Here is a 23,257-nt window from a genome sequence, read left to right on the forward strand (position 1 = left end):
ACATGTATAAAAGGTAATTTGATTGAAAGACTTAAGAATGATTTTCGAGCTTTGCCAATTGGCTGGGAGATCTAAAGCTTTCATAATTGTGAATGTTGAGTTTATTCGATTGTTCTTAGATAACGATGTTACTGTAAATGTTATTTGATTAGCTCTCTCAGAGTTCCAACAGCACTTTCCTGTATCAACTCGATTCGCACGAAACTAGCAAGAGCAATTCCTTTCTGTTTTTAGTTGCACAGTCGCTGGTGAATGAGAAGGTGCAAGATTGCAACAGTTTGCATTCTCCGAAGTGGTGAACCTAACTATAAAAGCAGACAATATCTACCTACCTACTTTGTCTGCGTAGTATAGTCCAATATATAAACAAAAGTAAGAGTGAGTGCTTAACTAAAATATTCACACTTATTCTTAATATATCGGTATGATTGGTGTAAATTGCTCTGATGTAATCAGTGCTAAGTTCTTGCAAAATGTACTTGTGCGCGCTTTTATGTAATAATATGAGGTTGGTGATTATCGATAAAAAAAACGCAAAAATAAATATCATGCAGTGATTTTTTGTCTTTAAAATGAATGTGTTAAATTTAACACATTAGAGGTCAGATAAGCAGTTAACAATTGTCATGTACCATTCATGTGAGCAAGATACGTACATACATATTTCATATGCATGAACGCTCCTACATTCAAACATACATGTCAGGGATGTTGAGAATCTTTGCATTCGCATCCGTCATACGAATGATTCGCATCATTTTACACATGTTTTGCGAATTCGAATGTGCACATGGGCAGAGAGTCCACTCTAATATTGTTGAAATGGCTCTAAGTCAGTCTAACCAGGGTGCGGACAATAACCGGCTTTTAGCTTCAGGCGGTAAACGGTTAAGTAGTATATCAAGCAATATTGATGTGCCTTCAATAAGTACTGCTAAGCAACCTAGAAATAATTTTAGATTCCTCCAGCGAAAGCGAAGGCTCGGATGTTGAACCTGGAGACATTAAAAAAATTTTAAATTCAAGCTCAATTGAAAGCCTATCATAAAGAAAAACGAGCTCATCTCGGTGAAAATTCTCTCGATTGGTGGAAAACTAAACTAAAATACGACAAATTGACAGATCTGGGCCGCAAACATTTGTGCGGTCCACCCGCCAGCGTTCCTAGTGCAGGGCTACCAACTTGGCTCAAACCGTGCCATTTTGGCCCTATTTTATTTCAAATGGCACTTAATTTTTCAATTCGGCACAAAGCGCCAAAATGGCACTTTTGTAAATACATTTTTGTGAAATCTTTTGCGTGTAGGTACTCCTTTTTCTCAACCAAAATTTTCTAATTTATAAAGGGTATTCAACTGGTTTATCTTATTTTATCATTGCACGTTTGTTTTGAAAATGTGTTTCTTATTTTATTGCTAAATGGGAATGATTTAAAAGAATGTCACCTTTTTTGGCACTTTTATTTTTCTATTTGGCACATTTTGGCACTTTCTCATCTTCAATATGGCACCTCATAGCTAAGGATAGTTGGCAGCCCTGGCAGTGAACAATTTTTCAGTGCAGCCGGCCTTATATACGAGCCTCAAAGAAATCGCCTCATGAGAGAAAAGGTAGCAAAATTACTTTTTCTGAAATATAATATGCCTCTTTTGATCTTTGACTACTGGATTAAAACACATTATAGGTTAATCACTCGTTCAATGTTCAAATAATTAAAAAAATTTTTAAGTAATAACACGATGACTTAAGATGATAGCTTTTTTAATGTTATTCCTAACATTCGTATGTGAAAAAAATTACATTCGAAACATCCCTAATACATGTGTTGGCACATACATACATACGTACATACTAGAAACAATGTTATGCACAGGTTCTTTCAGAGCTGAGTCAAATATTCACGCTTACTAATCTACATATGGACATCAATATGTACATAGCGTCGCCTGGGTAAAAGATTGTCGTATGTTAATTTCGGCAGGTTGTGGGAAATCGCGATTGAAATTTGGAATGCAATTTCTCAAAACCGCGAAGATAGAAAAATGAAAATGTTATTAGTTCACAAAATTCTTAAATTATTTAATTTTGAATGTTTAATGTTTATTGTTAATTAGTTTTGAGTTTATGAAGGATTTTATTTAGTCAAATTTTGTCGTAAGCGTCATTTGTCCACAATTTGGCACCCACTTTGTATGAAATACGACAAAATGTGATCAAAATTTCTACCAAATTAACGACACTTTTTACTCAATATCTCGGAAACTAAAGAAGATATCTAAAAATGGACAACGCCATTTTTAAGATATTGATTAGTTTAATATGGCTGCATCACTAACTAAATTTTTACTAAATTATCAAAAAGATTGTAGTCAATATCCGGAAACTAAAGGAGATATCTAAAAACTGATAACACCAATCGAAAGACCTTATTTCAAAATATATAACTGCATCTAGAACTAAAAATCGTCAAAATGGCGCTTACGACAATCTTTTACCCATCGACGATATGTAAATGTGTGAAGACGTCTGTATGTCAGTACATTTAATCGTGGGAATTGTACATTAACTTCATGCGTGAAGTGATTGCGGTAAATAACCATGCGTGAGTGGTGATAAAAATTCCGAGAGTTACTGTTATGAACATAAGTATTTACATTATTCCGTACCACCTTACAGCAGATAAAAAAGTTCGCCGTACACCCCAGAGTTTAAAGTATTTTTATAAGGCAATTACAATTTTTTTTGTCCGAGTCTAGGTCTTGCTCATTCATATTTTTGGTGACCTACAATCGGCAATAAGCAAATATGTTTAAAATAGGGGAAAATTTTCCGGAATGGATTTAGGCTTTGAAAGAAAATAAATATTAGGGTGAGCCTCGATTTTAAATTTGAAGGGCCCGTCCACCGGAGGCTTATACTTTTAACTAATGTGCATTTAAAGTTGCAAAAAAGCCAAATTCAACCCCACTTTTTCCCTTGTAGACCAATTGAAATGAAATGTGCTGCCGCACTAACAAAAAATGCCGAAAAAACAGAAAACGAAAAAGAAACGAAAAGAACGAAATAATCGCACGATTTTCTATTAAACATTTTTAAGATTTATTGAAGTATCGATTTTTATAAAAAAAAGCATCGCAATATATATCGAAGTATGTATTTAGTCGCAGGCGAAAATATGTAATAAAATAATTACAAATTTTCGATATACATATGTATATAGAAGTACTGATTAATTGGAAAAAAGCGCCGCAGGCGAAAATGTGTAATAAAAAATCACGCGATTTTAATTAAAAATTTTCGATATGCATATATCGAAATATTGACTTATTTGAAAAAACTCCGCACCTTAATAAAAACCCTTAATTGTGGTGTGTTATCATTTGACAGCACACATTTGCTCTTATTATCGGTCATTCTCATTTCTGTTTGTTTGTGAAAAGTGGTAAAATTTGTGAAGAGATAGGTATATGTTAAAAGTACTATATACGCACGTGAACATTGCAAATATAGTATATCACACAAAATATAAGTGATAAGTAACATTTTGTATAAAAATTTGGTGGCGGCATTGGAGATAATTTAACAACAAATTTCTTTAATACTATTAGTAATTACATTGTGAGAGTATCAATTCAGATAAATAATGCCTCCCCCAAAATCCTCACCTAGTTTCATAATGAAATTTTTTATACTTTCGCTGAAATCTCTATTGCTTCCGTTTTGGAATGCCAACCCTACAAGAGTTTGAAGTATGCCGGCACTTTCGAGTTTTAAGCTTTGTATGAGGATATTTTCAGCTGTAGTGGCACTATTTCCAAAAATCCTTTGGAACCATGTTTATGGATGTGAAATGCAGATGCGATTTTTTTTTTTATTTTTTTTTAATTGAAAATTTTTGGCATTAATTTTTCAAACTGTGTTAAGAAAAATTTTGTTCGAGGATATTGAGCTATATATGAATTGGATACGAAAAATAAAAAACATCGTATTTAGGGTTTGCCAAAATCAACCTGAGATAATTTTTGATTTCTTTGTTTTTTTTTTACTCCTGAATCGCAATATCCTCGAATATTGTATTGAACTTAATTAAGCCCTACAAACACATTAACTATACAGTCCGACCGATTCCAATTTTTTCAGGTACCGATGCCGATTAATCGAATTATGGGGAAAGAATCGGCCGATGCCGATGCCCATGCCGATTCCATAAAAAATTACAAATAAATGTATTCATTCATAAAATTTAATTTAACCGAGTTAAGAAAACAAATAATTGAATTAATAGGCTTGTTATGCAACATTACATACACATGCATGTACATGCATACATACAATGTTGGAAAAAAGTAATAGAAACGTACAGCTTTCATATATTTTTTATTGTTTGAAGAACTCTTTCATTTAAATACATTCCGATTTCGTACATTTTATTCACGTTAATTAAAATCTAGACTTCTTTTGCAAGTGCAATAAGCCATAAATAAATTGAGGCTTATCTTTTAATTTTGGCCTGGAAGAAATAATAGAAACAAAGTAATATTTCTAACTAAATTAAACTTTGACCCAAAAATTCTTCAATATCATTGTTTCAATTGCTTACTAAACCGCCGCCTTGCCAGATTACCTCGTCGCATATTCAGTTCACCGAATTCACCAAGTTTGCACACACACTTTTCGGAATGGAATACCACGATTTTAGAATGTGGCGCCACAATTCGTCTTTATTGCTGGCTTTAAAAGGCCCGATTCTCTTCTTTAATGTCTGCCCAAATGTGTTCAATGGGGTTTGGCGATTGAGACGACCACTCCATAACTTGCACTTTTTCCTTCTTAAACCACTACCTTACCAGTTTCGATCCATGTTTGGGATCATTATCCTGCAGTAATGGCATTTCTTCTTCAGCATAGGAAAGCCTTAGCGTCTGTAATATGTTTCCAACCGCGCAAATTTTGTTCTTTATCCAAAATATTGGACCAACGCCTTTCTCCGGGAAGAAGACCCATAACATAGTGGAACTCCCGCTGTGCTTAACCGTTTTTCACCGTTACTGTTTTCCATTAGATCCAAACATATTAATTTTGGTCTCATCATATTACAGCACGTTTTTTTCCAATTTTTACGGAAAAGATGTTTTATGGCAAAAGCAAATCTGTTGTGTTTATTTTTAAGGCTCAGCAACGGTACCGGGATTCTGGCTGGAAGTTTGGTTTCCGCCAACTTGTACCTAATGGTTCGTCCTGTTACATCTAAATTGAATTCTGTTTTCAGCTCTCTTGAGGACAGAAAAGGGTTAGCTTTTTTAATGTTGAATTAAACACCTTCGATTGCCAGTATTCATTTTTCGTTTTCTGCGTCGTGTTTCTGGTGTTTTTAAGCTATGAAGGGTAGTGGACACCTTCTTTTTGGAACAGTCCACCATATCTTACTCATCGAATTTCCTTGTTTTCCTAAACTTATTATTAAATTATTCTCCTCTTCCTTGCAGTGTTTAGCTCAGCCCATTTTATTCTTTTTTATGTTTTAATAACCTATAGTTAGGTGACCAGATTTCGGTGGCCAAAAATAGGGACATAACGAGCTACACTTTCGTTAAAACGAAAAAACATTAAATAATCGAAAGGGGAATAGCCAAAGAAAGCTAAAATGTCTCTTCCCTATTTATATTTTCGCTACTCTATCTACAGCTTATGTCTTTCATATCCACGATATTTTGAGGATATTGGTAATATTTATTATAATTTCATTAATTACATTTATATATTATTAATAAGGTGGCTATATTCTATGCCCTTTGTGATAACGAAAGTGCTACCTCGTTTGTACGAAAAATTGTCTTTTGTTTTTGTGCTAGGGTACAGGCAGAAGCTTAATAAATGAATAAAGAAAACATTGAAAATCGGGACTTAATCGGTACAAATATGAAAAATCGGGACACTTATACGTCCCGACTTTTAAAAAATATTCAGCGGGACGATTTTCTCAAAATCGGTACTGTCCCGCCAAAATCGGTACGAATTGTCACCGTACCTATAGTATAACTTTAATTTAGTTAACATTCTTTAAAAACGCAATTAGAAGCGTAAAAAAATAAATAATTTACCTTTTAAAAAGCAACAATATCAACAAACACCTTTTGTTTCTATTATTTTTTCCAAGAGCAACTATTCAATTGTTCACTCTCTCGCACATAAAGTGCCAATAAGACAAACTAGAGGAATAAAATGTTTTGAAAAACAACAACCGCTAACTGATTTATGTACAGGGTGCGCCATTCGAAGAAATAGATTTAACTAGTGTTGATATAATTGATTTATGTATGTATGTGTAAAAATATATGTACATATATCACATTTATGTACATTACATAAAACGCTTTTTTCATTTCGTTTTGTACTAAAATACACTTTTTTTAGTAAGAGATCCGACAAAGGCACGACCTTAACCCATCTGTTTAATTGATGAAATCTACTTTGTATGAAATTTACCGTGTTAGGAAGTATTTCGCGAGTGGGTTGGCTGAAAATCCTGGCCAGGATATTTTTAATTAAAGATTAAAAAATTATTATTATTATTTTTATTTTGCACCCATTTCTTTAATGAACAAATTGCATATATACCAATCGAAAGCATAAAGCCTATAGAATGTGTTAAAGAGATGAGTGAAAATTACTAATATTACTTACCAGTTCATACCTGCCAACCCGATAAGTAGGTCGGGAAAAAAATCGACAACCCAACGTTCATTAAACAAATGAGTACAAAATTAAAAAAATAATAATAAGTTTTAAATATTTAATTAAAAATATCCTGGCCAGGATTTTTTCAGCCCACCCACTCGCGAAATATTTCCTAACACGGTAAACTTCATACAAAGTAGATTTCATCCATTAAACCAGTGATTCCCAAAGTGGTCCAGGTGGACCCCCAGGGGACCACGGGAGACTCGACGGGGGTCCACGGTGACGTGAAAAAAATATGGGGGTCCATGAGTTGTAAATGGGGGTCCACGAAAATTTATCTGGTTTCGATGTAAAGAACCAAAATGGTTGCTTGATAGCCTCTTTATTTAACTTTAATTTGTTTGAGTGGTGTATAGTGCTCTTGATGCACTGCTGCACTTACCGTCACCTTGTGTTTTCATACGTGGGGAAGCCTTAGAGGCTACCTGCATACTAAAAAGAACCGGATGCTGGTATGACAATGAGTGGGCGCGGCGAAAATTGCTGGCGGCAGAGATTTAAGCACTTGTGTCTCTTCAATGCTACAGGATAGTACGCCACCATTATCTTTTTGAAGAGATTCTATAATGTTAAGTTCACAGAGACTGAATGCTGGTTTGATTCCATCGCTGAGACCGGACTCACACATTGTCCAATCTTCACTGATGGCTCCAAAACTGACTCTGGGTCATGATCTGAGGTCTTTTTCGAAGTTAATGGAGATAACCTTCACTTTTCTGTAGGGGAATATGCTTCGGTCTTCCAGGCTGAGGTAATTGCAATACTCAAAGCCATGGACTACGTGGTGGAACATAAGTGGAGAGGAAGGAGTTTACGTGATTGCAGTGACAACCAAGCTGCACTTAAGGCATTGGACAGCCTTCTACTCAAGTATTTCCAAACTAGTTCGGCAATGCAACTCTCGACTAAAATATGATGGTGAACATAACGAGGTTGTTTTACTCTGGGTGCCAGGTCACTCAGGAATACCTGATTATGGGACATCTGATCATTTGGCCAGAGTTGGCTCAGACCAGGCACTCCTCGGTCCGCAACCAGTTTTAGCACTCCTACCTTCGGCAATCGAAGCCACCATTAGAAACTGGGTGAATACTTCGCTCAGCAAAGATTGAGAGGCATCGAGGGGATGCAGGTGGGCAAAACTCATGTTGCCTTCAATCTCACAAGGTCTACCTAATTTTTTGCTCTCAGCAAACGACACTGCAGACAACTTGCTGACTGGTCACTTCAGGTGGCACAAACATCTGACTGTGATAGCCGTAAATGACAAGCCCATTGGCCCATCTTGCCTTGAAGAAGATGAGACGGTGGAACACTTTTTGGGATTCTTGCTTGCTAGGTTATTTGTCATAGATTTTTTTAAACTCGTCCTTGTCTCTATTGTCAGTTTCTGAATTAAAAGTTTGGCGTAAAAAGCTTAACCGTTTTGATGTTTTAAGTTTTGTGTTTTAAAAATGTGATAAATATTTTTCGCCTCACTTTAAAACTCGGAGCGATAAAAATAAAAATGATGCCATTAATACAAATAAACTATTTTACATATACTCCAAGTGAAAAGTCATGAGTGAGCCGAACATTTGATAAGTTTATGGTGAAGATAATGTAAATAGCGCAAGCGCCCGCAGTGCTCTTATAAAATATAACTCCTCCGAGTGAAAGAGTATTTTGATGTATTTACGAGCTTTATTTTTTAAAACCTACAAGTGTGTAATCACATTAGTTTTATAAATAGAGCACAAGAAAATATTTTGCTTTTATTTTGGCCACTCTGAGTTTAGTTTTTGAATTCACATTGTTAGATCTTATTTTCACATTTCGTGTTTTTACGAACTTTGGGATTAGTTAGAAATGTATCAGCAGGGGGTCCACCGAAACCAGTAAATTTTTGAAAGGGGTCTACGAGAAAAAAAAGTTTGGAAACCTCTGCATTAAACGATCGGTGAAGGTCGTGCCTTTGTCAGATCTAAGACTATTTGCACTCAATGCATAAGAACTTATATGCTAGGCATGTATGTACATACATATAGTGGTCCACAAAATAAAAGGATTGCGATATTTTGACCGGTTTTGGCATTTGGCATTTGTCGTTTGTTTATTATGTTTTTTATAAAAGTCTAGCTGGTATACAACAAACACCATATAAATTCAGATTTCAAACTTTGTACAAAAATTAGAAATACACTGGCCGTCTGATTGCGCTTTTCGACGTTAAGCTTTCCTTGCATTGTTGGGCGCACATTTTTTGCTGCACAGAAGCGGGTGCGTATCTGGGCAGCAATAAGATAGTAGGCCGAGTCGATGTTTGGCCCTCGGTGTGTATGTACGTCTAAAACACTGAAAGCATGCCTTCCGTCTATCACAACATGGTCGATTTGGTTTCTCGTTTTTTAATCTGGATACAGCCATGTAGCTTGGTAGATCTTCTTAGGCTGGAACCTAGTACTACATATTACCATGTTTCGAGCCCCGGCGAAGTCTATGAGCCTCAGTCCGTTATCGGACGTTTCGTCGCGAAAGCTGAACTTTCCGACAGTGGTGCCAAATATCCCTTCCTTGCCCAACTTGACATTGAAATCGCCAAGCAGGATTTTTATATCGTGTCAGGGGCAGCGCTCATATGTTCTTTCCAAGCGCTTATAGAAGAGATCCTTGGACGCCTCATCCTTCTCTTCCACCGGAGCATGGGCGCAATGATATTGAAGAATCTCGCTTTGATGCGGATTGTAGCTAGACGTTCGTCCACCGGGGAAAATATGGCCCTAAAAGTCCAACATCCGAGAATTCGCGTTACCGTATTAAAAGCAATCGAGCCATGACCGCGAAAGAACAGTAAGCGCCAAATGTTTTAACATATGGGCGAATCCGAGAAATAGTCAACCAAAATCACAAAAAATGCATGCAATTTGAATTCTCTCATTTTTGTGTCAAAAAAAGCATAGTACAACATATTCTTATTTCATATTTCTTTTCAAATTTATTTGAGAAATCTGATTTGCCACTCTTACTTTTTGAAACAGAGCTCTAAATAGCATTGGTTTAAACACTCACTTTATCTTTTAATAAAACAACAATATCGCTTTAAAAAAAAATCACTTTTTTCAACGGAAAAAAGAGTAACGTCCGTAACGTAACGTCCCGAACGCACATATACAATTGTTTTAAAGTTAATCCAACCTTTAGTTTGCTTTTATATCACCTTTTGTAAACTTTACTATTTTCTCTTCAAAGTATTTTTGTAGATCGTACTCTCCATGCATGACAATTTGCGCAAATCGGTTGACTTTGATGGTCATATCAAAATCGCTTCCTTTTTAAGTAACGTCCGAACATAAATTTCGAAGGCAAATACACCGACATTAACACAAATTCAAATTTCCATTATTTTGTTCTCATAAGTACTCCTATAAACCCTCCCTTAAACCACAAAAAATTGTTAACTTATAATGTCTTTGTCTGCAAAAAAGTTAAAAGAAACGTCCAAACATAACGTCCGCAACGCTAGGATTTGCCCATATTTAGCATCTTTTTTATCAAAATTTTATGGTATTTTTCCACAAATAAATAATTTCTTCATATGCATCAACCGTAAATGGTACGCAAAGAATTTACAAGGCAAAAAAGAGGAAAAACAGCTCAAAGTGGACCATACATTCTCAAGTTATACGCGGTCTGACGTGCACAACTTTGGTATATACATACATATGTACAAGGGTTATTGAGAATATTCGCATTCACATTCGCAACCGCGGAGCTTCTGCATTAATTTTAACATTCGCAAGTTCACTGATAAATCGTATATCTGGCAATTAAAAATGAAAATTTTAGCCAATATATTTCGGCGCACATACGAACATTTGTGTAACAAAACTGGTTAAGTTCCGTGTTTTCTTTTATTACTTAGCAGAAAATCACAATAAATTATTTTGCACGGATTTACCATGCCAATAATCCCCTTAATATTCCAGCTGCAATTATCTGCAATTTTTCTTTTGTAAAGACTGATTTAACTACTAAACAGGGAAACCAACTCGTGGGGAATTCCCCGATTTGCGGGGAGTTTCAGTTTGCGTGGGGAGTCGGGGAATGCACCGTTTTCTGTGGGGAATTTCAGTTTACATTGGGTAGCTCGGATGAACTTTTTTTGTGAGAAATTAAGTGCACGAAAAAATTTTCTTTTTGGCTTCACTAATTTCATAATGATTTAAAAAAATTAAAGTAGAAAATTCTAGTATAATAAAGTTTCAAATAGCTAAAAATTACCGTTAATTTTTTAGAATTTTCTTTGTAGCATTTGCTTTCTTATAACGAATAAACACAATTTATTTTATATGGAAGGAAACCGCAACACCTTTGGCAAAAAAGCAGGTATTTGAAACTAGTACATTTTTACACTAGAATTGAGTGGGCTACAAAACTCAAAATACTCAAAATTTTTCTAGAAAATCTAATTAAAAAGCTCGACACTTTACGAATGTTTGTTGAGTTTTTTTAATATTGCAAAAAGTTTTAAACTTGGATTTAAACGGTTATTGTTAAAGAACTATATTTTTATAAAAATAGCTCAAATTAACAAAAAAAAAAAATATTGTAAAAACTTGTCGAAATATAGTGCGACTAAATTTTTTCGACCGTTGTATGTATGTAAATATTATATGTGTATTTTTTGTTCTTTTGGTTTATGAATAAGTTTGGTTTGGTTTATGAATACAGAGATGAATTATACATATTTAAAAATAAAACAAACAGAAATACCAGCAATATATCAAAATACATTATTTTTTTTTATGAGGATATATCTATGGGTGGGAATCGGGGAATTTCATTGTCGAAATCGGGGAATTCTCAAAAATTAGTTGGCTACCCTGCTACCAAACCTATTTTTATTCGAAAATAATGCAAACATTAGAAATTATAGATAATGAAGGTAATTAATAGAGTCCGACCGATTCCATTTTTTTTCAGGTACCGATTAATCGGCTTATGGGGAAAGAATCGGCCGATGCCGATGCCGATGCCGATGCCTATGCCGATTCCATAAAAAATTGCAAATAAATGTATTAACTCGTAAAATCAGTTAATTTATTGGAGTTAACAAAACAAAAGAAAACAAACAATTTAATTAATTAGCTTTTTATGCAACATTACACACACATGTATGTACATACTAGGGATGTTGCGAATGTGGAATTTTGATGTTGGCTGTTGTCTGTCGCTTCACCTGAACATATGAATTGAAATTCCAAATAATCGGCAAAGAATCGGCGAAAAAAGGCCGATGCCGATGGCGATGCTCAATTTTGTGCCGATAATAGCCGATGCCGATGCTAATTAATCGGTCGGACTCCAGTAATTAACTTTCAAACGACGTGGTAAAATGTAAAAGGGTAAATTATTATTTTTTAATCATCTCTTACTATCTCTTTCAGAAAGTAACACCGAATTTAGCAATTGTGGCAAACATTCCTAATTCAAAGTAAGCTGAAATTGCAATTACAAGTAATCCTGAAGTGCATAAGTGTTTCGAAAACCTAACATAAATATCCACACCTTACAGAAAGAGTTCTTGCCTTCTTTTACCTAAACGTGGCCTACTTAATATGACCAACTATTGCATATCTCAAAGAAGTACAGGTTAGGTTGGGTTAAGTTAATGCCGCGAGCGGATTACGAAATTTTGAATGCGGCTAATTACGATCCCTGAGAGCTGTTCAGAAGTGCGGGCCAAAATGCTTCCATCTTAGCCTCGCGAAGGTTGGACAGTTTAAAAGAAAGTGCGGAAATGATGCCACTTCATCTTCTTCTTGACAGCTGAATTCCTAGTCTTACCGAATGAATACCAATCGCACAATGGCCTGTCAGAACCCCCATCACTAGCCCTTGAGAGGTAACGTGTTTTAAAGTGCCCTATAAAAACATTTGCTGCAGCAGAGAAAGGTTTTTTTTTTCCTTTTTAACCGACTTCCAAAAAAGGAGGAGGTTATCAGTTCGTCGGAATATTTTTTTTTTTTTTTTTTTTATGTATGTTACCGCATAACTTTGGACCGCGTCAACCGATTTCGATAATCGGAAAGGTAGTGTCTCAGAGGTGGTCCCATACTAATCTGGTTGAGATCCGATCAGTGGATCATGAGATATATATATATATTTTTTTTATATGGGAGTTGAAGTCGGTTTTTTTTTGCTAAAAATTACTTGTTTATGTCACAAAAGGATCCGGTTTCCCTTAGCTTAATAACAGTTCGTGCTGCGACAATTCTGTCTGCAATATCCGCAGGCGCCGTGTTCAACATATGTACATATGTTAAGCGCCAGTGTAGGTGTTGTAATGGCATCACACGCGATGTGGTAACATCTTACATAGCAACACTAACGTTGCCCAAAATAATAAAATAACATCGCGTGTGTTGTCAGCACTGCCGAGCTTACGATCCACATACGTTTTAGAAGGTGTATTGCAAGTCGGCTTCCTCGAAGCCGTTCATTGGAATACGCAACATTCAATTGATCGGTCACGGCCTAAATAAAGTATTTGCATATTTTGCAATATTAAATAAAAATGTAATAAAAGGAAGTTTTATATTTAAAAACTAAAGCAGTCTCGCGTGTGTTATTTAAATATTGTGCATCGAGGCTGGAATAGCCATTTACCAGGTCGAGGTGTGTGCAGAGTTCGAGCAGCAATCCCAGCGGCACAGTGAAGTCTTTTTGCGCATTCCAGCTGCGCATTACGAGTACGTGGGTGAGGTCTCAAGTTTTTGGTTTGGGTGCTACGCCCCACATACCAAGCGCGTTAAATGGCGACCGTGATGCGCAGTCACGAGATCCGCACAAATATAAAAAAGTGCTAAGAGCACTATAAACTTTCAGGTGGCCTCGGTTGGTGGGAAAAAATCCTTAACATTTTTGCACACACCGTACAGCATTTTACGCGTGGTACAGCCAATTCTATGCAAACAGCACATTTTAAGAAAGTTCCAGCATTGTGCCAGACATACAGCATATTTTTACTCAACCAGCAAATTTTTAAGAAGGTTCCAGCACTCTGTACGGCTTTCGGGTACAGCCGCGCCACCAACCACTAGCTTAGGGTTGCTAGATTTTCAGTACTTTAGACATTTTCATGCTGTAAAAATCAGTACTTTTCAGTACACTTTTATTCAAAACAAACTTATGAATGTAAGTAACAGAAAATACTTTAAATCGCCAGAGTACTTGTTTTTAACAATATTTTGGTATATAAATAAAATGTTCATAAAAAATAAAACTGTTCAGCCTTATCATGAATATTCGGTGAAAAATTTCACCACTTCATCATGAATGTGGAACAATTTCTGGTGAAAGGCATTTCACGTAGAAATTCATAAAGCTGGTTAAGGTGGTTATTCATTTCAACTTAAAAAAGAAGAAGGTTATCAATTCGTCTGAATATTTATTTTTTTATGTAACTATGGAACTTTGGATCATGTGAACCGATTTCGATTTCATAACAAAGGCGGTACCTCCAGAGTGGCCCCATACTAATTGGGTTTAGCTCCGATCATTTGATCATGCAGAAACTAACGCTACTCCTAAATTTGTATATGATAATTGAATTCGGGTTGGTTTCTTGCTCAAAAAGTAGTTTTTGAATAGCAATAATGAAATCATTTCCATTTTCAGTGTTTAGAGTCCAATAATTCTTTACATGTCATTTTAAAATTACTCTTAATTTGGAGTAAACTTTCAAAAACTTTTTCCATTCTTCCTAATAAATATAATCGTGGCACAAAGCTCAATAACAATATTAAAAACAAAAAATTTGAATTAGAAGTCGGTCTCTCTTTGAGCCAAAAAGCAAACTTCATACTTAAGATCCTCTCAGTTGCTCCGTTTGAGTGTGGTATTGAAAAAAAAAACAAAATTACATATTTTTTTAAACTGTGGAAACGTACCACTATTTAAAGACTTCATCCAAATTCCCTCCTGGCTTAAATTACTTTGTTCAACTGCGCAAAAACTTTGAATGGCTAAGAATTCGCTAAAAAAGGAATATCTAAGACAGCGAGATGTTTTGTATGCAAAACCCTTTTACAATTTCAGATAATTTGAGAACAAAGAGCTGTAAGTTGTAGGCAAAAGCCTTTCAATAATTCAAATTTTGGTGTTATTAAACTGAAAGTTATTTTCGAGAAAACTAACAACCCTCGACAAAAGTGACGTCAGCTCCCTTTCTAAATAAATTGTGCTCCTCTGGTATATACGTGCCCTGCAGGAAATGTATCTAACTATAAACTAACTTTAAGTTGATTAGAAAGGAGCTAAAAGTCACTTATTATCTGTATATTTTCTTTGACGAAAGCTGACTATATTTCTATGGCGATGGCCGCGAAATAGTCAAGGGTGGTTACTCCTGCATTAGATGCAGTCAAGGTTGGTTACCTCTGAATTTGATGTAACTAACTTCTAACTAACTACTTTTGGACATAAAATATCAATAGGAAAAACCCTATTTTTTTATTCTTTTAATTTTTCTTATTTACTATATTTATTTTATTACATTTCATATTCGTTGACATATTCTGCTGTACGTGGTCCCATAATCGAACTTCGTCAGGCATAACTTCAAAATGATAATAAGACATTTTGATCTTCCTTTTATTTCTCGTCAACTCGAAAAAGTATTTGCGAAGTGCAGGATATTTAAATAGAAACGCGTTTAAAGAAAACAACCTCCTCCATTACTCCTGCATTACTTGTCAACTAGTTTCATGTTAGCTTTTTGTAACTAACAACAAGTTATATATTTTATAGAGATCCCGCAAAAAAGCTAACTACAAGTGGGTTATTTTTTTTCAATTGATATTTTTTTTCTGCTGGGTATAGACTCGGCGATATGCCCATAAAATCATTGCTCTTTTTAACCGACTTCCAAAAAAGGAGGAGGTTATCAGTTCGTCGGAATCTTTTTTTTTTTTTTTTTATGTATGTTACCGCATAACTTTGGACCACGTCTGGTTGAGATCCGATCAGTGGATCAAGAGATATATATATATATTTTTTTTTTATATGTTAGTTGAAGTCGGTTTTTTTTTGCTAAAAATTACTTGTTATTGTATTAATTTCTTGCGCATATCAAACATTATCTGAAATATGTCGACTATAATTAAATTATTTTCGTTTTACTTTTTAGATTACGGTTTAAGGAAATCCAGCGTTATGTAAAAATATAAAAAAAACTAAAGTATTTTGTTTGTGTAAAATAATATTACACAAACCAAATACATGGGGAAAAATGACTATGCACCGAGTACCGGTGAGAAGACCCCTATTACAAATTTGTATGCTCAGAATTTAAAATTCAGTACAAACTTTGAAAAATCAGAAAAATCAGGACATTAGCATACTGATTGAAGAAATTAATAAAATCAGTACGAGAGTTGAAAATTCAATACTGTACTGATAAAATCAGTACGTCTGATACACTAGCTACATACATACACGTAGGTATGTAGGTATAACGGCTTAAACAACATCAAGGCACGCCATTTGAAATTATTATTGTTGTACCTAGTAAAATTATGACCTCCGAAACTACCTCTAAAATTATTTGGACTGTTTACTCGGGATCGAAACGCTAAAACTTGACGCTCTTTCACTTGATTATTTTGTTCGACTATCATTTTTGTCACCATGTCTTTTGAATCACTGAATGTAGTTGACGATAAAATTGGTTTGACCAAATCCGACCGAGTATTAAGTCTACAAACGTTAACTGCTTGCTCGACTGCCATTTCATGGGCCTTAGATTGTGTCGTACCTTCAATGATCAAAGAACGCTCTAACATTGTCTAATGCATCCGAAAACTTTTCGAGACGCTTAGCAAATTCCGTATAATTTTTGTTTATGACATGTAAAGATGCAATTTTCCTAGCTACAACCTTCGAGTTGTCTGGCTTTATTCTGTTTCTCAACGCATCTGTGGTGTAGCGGTAAGTAGTACGCGCTTTCTCTCCGCAGCGCCCGGGTGCAAGCCCTGGTCAAAGCAACATCAAAAAAAAAAAAATTTTTTTTCTTAACAGCGGTCGCCCCTCGGCAGGCAATGGCAAACCTCCGAGTGCATTTGTGCCATGAAAAACAGCTTCTAATAAAAATACAATCGCCGTTCGGAGTCGGCGAAAACTGTAGGTCCCTCCCCTTTGTATGACAACATCAAGGCGCACGACACAAATTGAGAAGAAGCTCGGCCAAACACTAACATATGTGTAAGCGCCAATCTATTATTATTAACGCATCTTTTGATTTGTCGAATTGAATTGACTTCGGTTGGAATTGCTTGCTTGCCTTGCCTTCGAGCTTTGATTTCAAAAATGATATAAAAGATGTATTAAAATTTACGTCTGCAAAATCTTCCATTAAATTAATTTTATCGATAAACGATTCAAGGGCTAGCGGATCGCCGTTGTAATTTCCCTAATGATTGAGGCACAAATCCTAATTAAGGATTTCTTCTGTTCAGGGGTAGCGTTGTCTAAGAATTCTTTAAAAATTGTCGAAATATTTGGTAAACTGGTAGGTGTCGCCGGTTCGTTGGATACAGTTAGCAGATCTTTAAAAGATGGAAGTGACGTACTTCTTTTAAGACCGAATTGTGCCGAAGCTTCCGACTTGGCGTCACTGAACTCTTCTTCTGACTCAGAGTCAGCTAAGTCTGATTCGCAAATGAGCGACAAGCTATCAGGTGGAATCCTAACGTGGCAATTCAGTTTACTAAAACACTTTGCTAACTGTTCCTTGCTACGGGTTAACTTACCCTGCACTTCTTGAGACTACAGGTATGGGCCGAACTATTACCAATAACTAGTAGTAAAATATTATTGTAAGCTGTGATAAGCGAATATTTGTACTCGTTTAATTTTTTCGCATTCGTAGGCAACGATCTATTTTGTAAAATGCGCTTAGTAATCTTATCAAAATCTAATCTGATTTATATGCTTTAAAATGTATCTCGAATTCGCTAATAACCGGCTAATCTCAAAGAAGTGGAGGTTAAAAATTTGCAAAAACAAGCTATCGTTTACCATTTTCAAAAATAAAAATATTAAAAGAAATTGAATTGTGAAAAATACTTATGTCTTTCTCAGTAGGTCATCGGCTGAAAATTGGCATGCAATAAAAGGGACTATTTCATGCAGTGGGAATATTGGGTTCTATTCACATGCAATTGCAAAGAGTTTAAGTTGGTTTTAAAAATAATTTGTTTTTTTTTTTTGTATTTATAGAGTAATTATCGTATTGTTACACATGTACATCGGTATATGGTTTTGGTATTAAACCTTCAATAACTTCCAGGATGTTGTATTTAGGAAAAAAAAAATAAAGCAATTAAATCGCCCGGGAAAAATTGTATTGGGTCACTTAAAGCTAGTAATGTTTAATAGTGTTGAAAAAAGACAATTGTATTGAGTCACTTAAAGCTAGTGATGTTTAATATTGTTGCAAAAAGACAATTGTATTGGGTTGCTCAAAGCTAGTAATGTTTAATATTGTTGAAAAACGTCACTTATATCTAGGTGGATACTTTAAAACTTTTAGTTTTTATTCTCTTTAAAAATTCATTTCATAGAAAACTACCTGTTTCCTCTTTTTTTTAATGTTCGTTTAAGTTTAATTTTTATAGGCTCTGTTTGGATTTATAACTTTTAGTGTAGAAGGCTTTTGAATTTCAAATAATCAATGGTAAAAAAAGATGAAGAAATTGATGTACATACACATATATGTATGTATTAGGGCGGGTCAAATTTTTTGCATCAAAGGCACATCGCGATTATGGTTATTTGGGTAATTTCAAGCATTTTTGCCAAAGAAACCATAGGTCTAAAACAAATTTCGAGCCAGCGATTTTTTCTATCTAGTTTTTTTTTCAAAAAGTGGCTCACCTGTTGAAACAGCTGTATTGAAAACTAGCCAAAATGTGTATCTGGGGGTTTTTGGGGTCGAGAAATCAATTTCTGGCATTAATTTTTGTTTTTGAGGGCCGACAGAGGGCGCTTTCGCCCTTTTTTTGGACTTTAACGCTTTTTTCCGAAAATCGACAACATTGTTGCGAATATCCACGAAATTCAGCGAAATCAGCGTTGAAAATTATTTTTTTATATTTCATTTATTTTATTTTTAACCGACTTCCAAAAAAGGAGGAGGTTATCAGTTCGTCGGAATATTTTTTTTTTTTTTTTTTTTTATAACTTTGGACCACGTCAACCGATTTCGATAATTCTTTTTGCATCGGAAAGGTAGTGTCTCAGAGTGTCAAATCTGGTTGAGATCCGATCAGTGGATCATGAGATATATATATATATTTTTTTTTTATATGGGAGTTGAAGTCGGGTTTTTTTTTGCTAAAAATTACTTGTTATTTTTTATTTTACATATTAAATGTAAATGAAAAAAATTCATTTGAATTCAATCATAGAAGAAACAGTAAGACGAAAAAAGAATCGAGAGCGAGTTATTTTTGAAAGTCTTTTTTGCTTTCATGTCTAGGGAATTTTTCACGGCTTTCAAATATCACTGACATAACTTCTTCTCTATGCTGTTCTAAAAGTCGTTTGAACACGCTAGCAAGCAATTGAACGAATCTCTCTGTTCCTTGTATGTGTAACGGAGTTTTCGGATCAGGCAGCTGTGGATCGGCATAATATAATATAAATACAACAAAGGTGGCGTGGAAACGTGTGCATATTATGACCATTACAACTCTTCCAACTTTTTGAATCGTTATATCTCGGAAACGGTGGCTCTTAGGACAAAAAGTATTTGGACATTTGTTATAGATAATTATCTCATATACAATTTTGGTCTAAACTAATTTTATGATAAACTTACCGTTTTGCTGAAAATCGCGAAAACCCGTTTTTGTGACCTTTGACCCCGAGTAGCTTTTTTCCAGGTATCGGATCGATGAGGGCTTTCTTGATTTCATTTATGATGGCGTTTTGAACAATCCTACCATTTTTCATCTGGGTGGGAATTTTTGTAACTTCACTCCTATTTTTGGTCTAATTTGACCGGACTAATAGTAGAAAAATGTAGTAATAGAAGTACATATGTAAATGTACCTGCATAACTGCAGATCTTTTAGTTCAATTATATCAATTCAATTTCGAAAAATTTGTGTTTTATTTTGTTAATCAAATGGGGTACTTAGTGCTAAAAAAATTGAGAAATAGAAGTACATATATGTATATGTATGTACATGTTTCAATCATAAACTCGATTTTTTTTTCAAATCAAGCACTTAAGGCTAGGGAAAATGAGAAATAGAAGTACATATGTATATGTATATGTATATCATAAATTCGCAATTTTTTTTTTTTAATCAAATAAAGCACTTATATTTTGTTTAGTTGAAATAGATCAATTCACTTTCACAATTTTTTTTTTATGAAAGAACTGGGAATGCTCATTTTGCACAAAAATCAAACTTTATATTGGAACATGTTATGTAATTGCGAAACATGTTAGAAGTGTCTAATTAAAAAAAGGCTTCATATATAAAAATAAAATAAAAAATAAATTAGCAATTTTTTTTTTTAATCAAATAAAGCACTTATATTTTGTTTAGTTGAAATAGATCAATTCACTTTCACATTTTTTTTTTAAGAAAGAACTGGGAATGCTCATTTTGCACAAAAATCAAACTTTATATTGGAACATGTTTTGCAATTGCGAAACATGTTAGAAGTGTCTAATTAAAAAAAGGCTTCATATATAAAAATATATATATACGTGTACATATGTATGCATAATTTCACCCGTCTGCATAACTCCCTCGCTGCAGTCTGTACCATACTCAAAAATCTGTTGTTGAAAAATATCCGTTGAGTCACGTTGCTATGTTGTTACTTTCCCGCGCCGCAGTCTTATTTTGCTGTTATGTAGTTTTCGCTATTGTCTCACTGCCGTTATATTTGTATACTCCGTTAGCTGCGAGCGGCGTGGCTTGATGTTACTATGCCGTTATTCATACATAATAATAATAATAATGCTCCGCTAATTCCTGTTTTACAAGCGTAGCCTTCTCTAGTGAGTTCCACCAGACAAGGGCTCATTGAAACAATATCGGCTTAAATCTGGTTTCCAAGAGCTAATGAATTAATTTTAATCTAACCAATAGCTCCCCTGCAGCAGTAGAAGGCAACCGACACCTTTGCTACCCTTTCCTCAATGTTAGGCTTCCACTACAGCCGCCGTTGATCGCCGTTGATCGGAAAGGGTGTATAGAAATCGCTCCTTAACCAAAAGTTCCACATCATCTATATATACGATCACCCGACAGCGCACTTTTTCCAGTTCCTCTAGAAGGTCATTTACAACCGCAGTCCAGAGCTCCTATTGACTCTACACTGTGTGCAGACGCTCACCCACTCCGCCACGACAGTTCTGTCACCAAGTAAGCTGTAGATAAGCCTTATTAGGATGGTTCCAACCCCTAGATTACGATCATATTTGACTATTGCCTCTGGAGTGACATTGTTGAATGCTCCTTCGATATCGAAAAAGGCTCCTGCTGCATAATCTTCATGCGTCAAGGCTTCCTCTGACCACATTACCAATGTGTTCCGGGCGGTATTCACCGACCTTTTCTTGCAATAAGCATATTGAGCTCTTGTAAGAGTCACGAGGAATCGCGTTTCTTATCTACAGGTCTATCAGTCGCTATAGCGCTTCTAGCGAAAGCGTTTTTAGGCTAAAATCCCTAGGGGAAACACGAGAGTCTTTTCCGGCCATGTGACGATCGTCCAGAAGATCGGAGAAGTACAGGACCTGGAGGGGAGATTCTGTAACCAGCTAGTGAATCGCTGTCACACTTTTTGACGCAAAAACATTTATAAAAAATTGAAGTACTGCACTTCCGAAAGATGTACGGTTGGTCACATTAGGCATACTGCATCGAGAGAAAATTTTTTTCTGTTTTTAACCTTGAAGGCTAAACAGTTTTACCAAACATGAGGCACCATTTTTATAGGTTTCTATGGGAGCTATGCGTTAAAGTAAGTCAATTTTTCTAAGTTTGTGTATGTTGACTCACTCTGTTATTGTGAATATGTGGACGAAATTTCGGAGTCCTTCATTCATCACTGCCCTTTGAATGGCATTTTTAAGGCGTTTTTGAGGTTAGGTTTGTATGGGAGGTATGCTTTAAAATAAACCGATCACACAAATTACTCGTTTCTTGATTTATGTCATAAGAACTTACCTACGAAAAATTAAAGCCGTACCACTACTCCTAATTTTCTCGAAACAATGTACGGGGCTAAACCACACTGCGCCGTCTTCAGGTCGAAAACAACCAGCCTCATTGCGTAAGTCGTAAATTAGGCTAAATTGTACGTAAACGACGAAAATCGAAAAATGTGCAGTGCTGCCAAGTTTTTCCGTTTTATTGCACTAGTCGAGTGGAAATTTTAGGCAATGACGTTAAATTTTCGATACGAATCGACTCTCGGTAATCGTTTACCTTAATTTTGTGATAGTTGTCAAAATAAGCACGCAGCGAAATAAAGATAAAATGGAATGTGAAATAGTTGACAGCCAAGTTCACAAATCAAATAATGATCAATTCAAGGCGAATTTAATATCTTGAAAATTTGAGTTCATTTTCCACCAAATATGAAAACGCCTCGATAGCTTATGGCACCGAAGGCGGTGAGTAATTAATTGTGACTGCCTACACCTAGGAACAGTTGAGCTCAGCAAATAAGCCACCCGGGACTAAGCAACTCATCATCCGTGATTCTAGTAATTCAAGTGCTGATAAAAAAGAGGTGCATTTTTTTTTTTAAATACAAGATTTTGATCCGATTTGGCTGGCAGCCACGACTTTGGGAACTGAATTTGTTTGCAAAAGTTCATTCCTGGAAAATAACAATTTTTAGCTCGCTATAAGCACAAATTTTTCAAATAATTTACGAAAACTAAAATCAAAAAAACGCTGATGACCTTACGTACATGTTCTCCAAATTCTGAAGCAATCAAAGGAAAGGAAAGGATTGAGAATGAACATTTCTTTTGAAATAGCTTTAGAAAAACCTGACACACCTGGTTTGGCTTGTAAGCGGCGTTTAAACGACGATGTTGCCATGATGATTGATTCTTCAAGTGAAGATGGAAGTTAGGAGACTACATCCAACATTTTCAGTCCTGATGCAATTCTAAAAAGGAATTCTTGCACCGCAATAAAAAAAAATAAATATAACGGCGAGTCCTCTCAACTGGTGCAGTGCCAATCGAAAATAATTTAAATATTTATTGTCAAGTTTCACACGTAGATATTTGTTAATCACATGTTATATGATGGGTGTCGATAACGTCGATAACGATGTTTAACTGGGAGTTACAATTAACTAGACATGGTGCAAACGGCCCTTAGTGGCGCAGTTTTGATTTAGGACCCTTTTAAAAACAGGCTGCAACCTGAAAAGGCAGCAGAATTACTCTTAATTAAATATAATGTTCCAATTTTTAAATTCAAGTACT

At 35.2% G+C, this 23,257-nt stretch overlaps 1 protein-coding gene across 1 annotated transcript in view; it reads left to right on the forward strand.

Moving 5' to 3' along the window:
• The first annotated feature begins 235 nt into the window (after positions 1-235).
• LOC118744116 (glycerol-3-phosphate dehydrogenase, mitochondrial) overlaps positions 236-23,257 on the forward strand; it is a 296,154-nt gene continuing 273,132 nt past the window's right edge. The window contains exon 1 of the mRNA XM_036476846.1: positions 236-372. The gene's annotated coding sequence lies outside the window, so the exon portion shown is untranslated. The remainder of the gene's footprint in view (positions 373-23,257) is intronic.

This window comes from Rhagoletis pomonella, unplaced genomic scaffold (genome assembly GCF_013731165.1).
Source record: "Rhagoletis pomonella isolate Grant_MI unplaced genomic scaffold, Rhpom_1.0 Rhpom_scaffold_00008, whole genome shotgun sequence".
In the NCBI taxonomy this organism is placed as follows: domain Eukaryota; kingdom Metazoa; phylum Arthropoda; class Insecta; order Diptera; family Tephritidae; genus Rhagoletis; species Rhagoletis pomonella.